Below are 4,827 nucleotides of genomic sequence, written 5' to 3'. Positions count from 1 at the left end.
GCTTAGTGTGGTGCCAAGAAAAAGCTTCAGACTGAAATTAGACACAGAATCTTTCATCTCTATGGAGTTGTCAGAATGATATACTAGAATGCTACTCATTAAAGCACATCATTCATACGAGTTTGTTTTCTAATTTCACAGATACATATCTGAATATCTTTGCCTGCTCCCCTTGGGGGAAGGGAAGAGTCTTGCTCGGAGCAGTGCCACGTGACGGCTGTCTAATGAACAGTGGGCCCAATGGCATCTCTGTGGCATCACTGGCACTACCTATTAGAGTGTTTGGCTGCAAATTAGGATGTGTGGCAGGAGCTCAGACGAGCTCTCAGTAAATAATCACAGAGCTGGCTGAAAAACCATGAAGGCTTTCCCGTGGCTTTTCTACTCTAGAGCTTGTTATGATTTAATGATGTATTATAATCATCCAGGAAATTGTGCCTGAGTCAGTTGTGATTTCCTGGGTGGGAATCAGATATTTTCATAATGGGGTGGCAGCTACCTAGTGTAAGCCCACTCTGCCTACAGGCTTTCTAGTGCGCATCTTAGCCTTTCATGTGCTGTATAGCCTAACCCTAATGCCACCTCCTGAGAGCTGTATATCCAATTTAGATTAGTTTTACTTGCCAGAATTAAATTTACTTTCATTTAATGCAGCATTGTGCAATTCACCTTGATTTTGTTTATGCCAACTTTATGAAAATGAAACAAATTAGCTTAGGGGGAAAGTCCCCATACAGCTCTCCCATCTTCCACATATAAAACATCATGTATACAGCTTTGCAGTCAAACTGTCTTTGGGTAGAAGTCTAGCAATGGAGACAGATGGGTAGGTTAAAACTTTTTCTCTTTGGTGTGATGTTCTCCTGTTCACAAGGTGGGATTAGATAGGGGAGCTTTCAAAAGCAGCATTCTTTGTACAAGAACGGATAGACCTTGGTGATCTATCCAGTATATCATCACCTTCCCATTTCACCTGACTGCACATGTAGAGTCTTATGTCTTCCACACTTTGCAGTTATAGCAGTTTGATTCCACTAGTGCTGCCATGGCTCCATGCTTAGGAATCCTGGGGTTTCTAGTACTTCATCAAACTACAAATACCAAGATACAGTTATGACAATTAAAGTGATATCAAAGTGGGGTGTTGTGCGCCTTCAAGTCATTTCCAGCTTGTGACAACCAAAGGAGACAGTATCATGTTGTTTTCTTGTTTTATCAGAGTGGATTTGCCATTGTTTCTTCAGAAGCTGAGAAAGCCTGACTTTCCCAAGATCACCCAGTAGGTTTCTGTGGCTGAGTGGATGGTCAAACCCCTGGTCTCACATAGTCCAACTCAAACCATTACACCATGCTTTAGATTGTTTTAAGGTGTGCTTATCCATACCTTGCATTGACTATGGTTTCTGGCAACTTTGTCTTTGTTACATTAATTACAGATTTTTTAAAAAAATTCTTTGTGTGTTGTAACTCAGTTTGTTAAAGTTTTTGCGGTGGGAAATTATGTATAAATTTAATTCATTATAGCTAAATATTACATGACCAATACTGGTCACATAAGACAGTAGAGTTTCTAATATACAAAGTAAACTGTATTGTATAGCTTATGACATTGTCATATGCACATTTCCAATTTTTCTCTTTTGATTAAATAACAAAACATGTGGTTTTGGACAAGGAACTTCAGATCTGAAGATAAATGTGCACACTGGCTTATGTGCCAACTGAACCCCTAAGTTTTGGTTTTAGGACCGTCCGTGAATACCAAAATTTGTTGATACTCAAGTCCCATTAGATACAATGGCATAGTGAAAGAGTGTCCCTTATATAAAATGGCAAAAACATTTGGAATTTATATTACCTTTGAATATTTTCAAGCCATGAATGGTTGAATCCATGGATAAAAAATCTGTGGATACAGAGGGCAGACTGTATTTTAATAGTGCATCCATCCATACTTCTTTTGATTTAGAGTTAGTTACTCTTTGTAATAAGATATCTTTTTCAGCAATGGTATATGCCAGCTTTCTCCAACACTCTGAATGCATTTGATTACTGTTCTCATCAGCCTCAATCAGCACAGGAACCACAACTGATGGGATCTGTAGTCCAAGACAAGGTTGGAAAAGGATTCTGGAGGTTCTGAAAATACTGTCACTACAAAGAGACCTTAACACGCTCATATGCAGTAGACACAGCATTCTTGTAACCTTGGAGTATGGAATCTGTATCCTTCCAGGTGTTTTGGGATTTTAGTTTTCATTAGCAGCTGGTATAGCCAACAGTCAGGAGGAACTGTACCATAACAATATCCATGGGGTTACAAATTCACTATTCCTTGTGTCACCCTTGTTCTCCCACACTCTTTTCCAACAATTTTGTTTCCTAGTTGGTCTCTGTTATTTAGGCTCTGACAGTGGGTAAAGGGTTGTTCCTATTCTCTGAATGCTCACTTACATACATGATTGAATATCAAAAGTAGGAATGGAATAGCATCAGTGATATCATTAAAAATGACATTATATGATAGGGCCAGTTAAAATATTTTAGTGTTGCTAGGAATATAGCCATATGGATAAGTGACATTTGATTCAGCATACATATGACTTCTTATATGGTTGTTTAAAGACTCCTTTTAGAATGAATAGCTTATGTTCTTTATTTTAAGGAATGTTTATTGTTATTTTCCACTGTTATCATTTCATCTTGTCAGCAGCCTTGCAGAAGCTCTGCTTTGAAAAAATAGTGGTTTTGCTGTGGTTCTGGTCATATTTTGTTTAACATTTCCAGATGGTGGTGCTAAGAGACTACTGCTTGGCCCCATAGATGTTGACTTGTGTATGGGCTCTTTCCCGTGTTTTCCAACAGCTAGATTAGGGAGTTTATTTGATCTTTTATTTGTTTTCAAGTGTCTCTAATTCACAAAGGTTGTAATATTATAATTAATTTAACTTTGTTTTAACGTTGATAATCTTTTGAATGTTTTTAATCTGTTCTTGCTTTTATCTATATCTGTTTTAACCTTGTAAGGCACCTTGAGTCCCAGTTCCATGGGAAAGGTAATACATTAATTATTTAATAAATTAATTAATCACTGTGCTGCAGTCATAATGGTGTGAATCACTTGTCACTGTATGTGCGTCTGGGAATGTGGGTGTATGTCTCTCTGTGTGCATTTGTCTATTATCAATGAAGCCTACACTTTTCTACCAGAGAAACCGAAGGCAGAGGGAACAGGTAACATGATCAGTACTGAAGTTATTAACTGGCTCCATTTCAAAATACTCAGTGAGACTGCATTATCATCTCTCTTGTGCTGTGCCAAAGGCATGCCTAGTGTCCTTGAGAATGAAATTGTCCCCACGTAGCTGACTGAAGCATTACTTTGTTAATACACTGTGACACAAGAGAAATAATCAACCGAAACAACTGCCAACGCTGGTTCACAGCAAATCATAACAGGATTATCCATTAAAAGAGACCCTGTCGGTAAAGCATGTTTTTCATTAAACATTCTGTTTAAGGACTGAAATCACAGCTCAGTCCCGGTGTTTTTTGTGTTCAAGGAACTATCGGTACACATTGAGTGTGTTGTTTTAGGCTAAACATCTGTCACCCCTTCCGTACCTCCAAAAGGCAAGGACATGCAGTGAACAAGAGCTGGCCTAAGGTGAAACAAGCCCTCCTGTTCTACGTACAGGACCTGGCTAGAGGGATCATTCACTTGCTTACGGCAGGATACCTTGTTCTGGACTGGCTGGAAATTTAGGTCAACTGACACAGATTGGGCCTGGTACTATATAGACAGCTCTGTTCTCCAACATTTAGATTTAACTAATGGTATGTTCAGCCCTGATGAATTGGCTATCAGCAAAAGGCTTAGGGTTGGATGTCAAAATATTAATTGCTTCCCTTCTTTTTAAAAAGTAGATACACTAGAGTAGTTGAAATGGGTATAATACTTGGGGGGGGAATGCTCCCCCACACTTCATGGCAACCAGACCTCCAAGAACGATTCAATTACTTCCATCAGTAACTGTGGGCCCAAACAGACAGGCCAAAATAAAGCTGCTTCTGGTCCTAAGGACTGGAGCGCAGCTTTGGCACAGCTTCTGGCCTCTTAAGATGCGTGTGTCATTTAAACAGCATACTTCCAAAGTGACCCGAAGCAGCTTTATTTTGGCCTGTCTGTTTGGGCTCTGTGTAATCTGTCCAGTCTATTGCAACGTTTAAGGGGCCAAGGTAATAACCTGAGTCCAGGCAGAGGCAAAGCAAATGATGGGATTCTTAGCATAATCCATAATGAGTCGGAGAATGTGTAACAGCTATCTCTCAGGGACTCCAAATGGGAAATGACAAGCAGCTCCTGAAAGAAGCAGATCCTTTGCTTCTAGTCTTTGAATAGGTGTACTGACATTTGATTTCTGAATAAGGTTTGACCAAAAAGTCTCTTCTGAAGTCCCCAAGATTTTTCTCTTCCATGTCTTTCACCATTCTTCAAACAATAATGGTTTCTTCTGCTTATAGGGTCCTTTGCTTCATGGTTGGTAGCCATGATATTTATTTGTATGTCCAGCCCAATTTATTATTAGGGTTCGAGGCAGGTTAGAATGAAATGTGTGGTTAAGGATGATGAGTTAGGTTCCTGAGGTAGTCTGGAGGTTAGCCCCCTCCATTTCATATACTTGCGGTCTCTTCCAACTCTATGATTCTATGATTATTTATTGTTATGAGACTGAGAAAAAGCCAGAACATTACTACAAAGCCACTAAAGGAAAAAACGGAAAATGCAGGATTCAAGAACTGAGAAAGCTCCCATCAACTGGGATG

The sequence above is a fragment of the Sceloporus undulatus genome, chromosome 6 (assembly GCF_019175285.1).
Source record: "Sceloporus undulatus isolate JIND9_A2432 ecotype Alabama chromosome 6, SceUnd_v1.1, whole genome shotgun sequence".
Lineage (NCBI taxonomy): Eukaryota > Metazoa > Chordata > Lepidosauria > Squamata > Phrynosomatidae > Sceloporus > Sceloporus undulatus.
The sequence above is the reverse complement of the archived record's forward strand: the minus strand, read 5'-3'. Positions refer to the sequence as shown.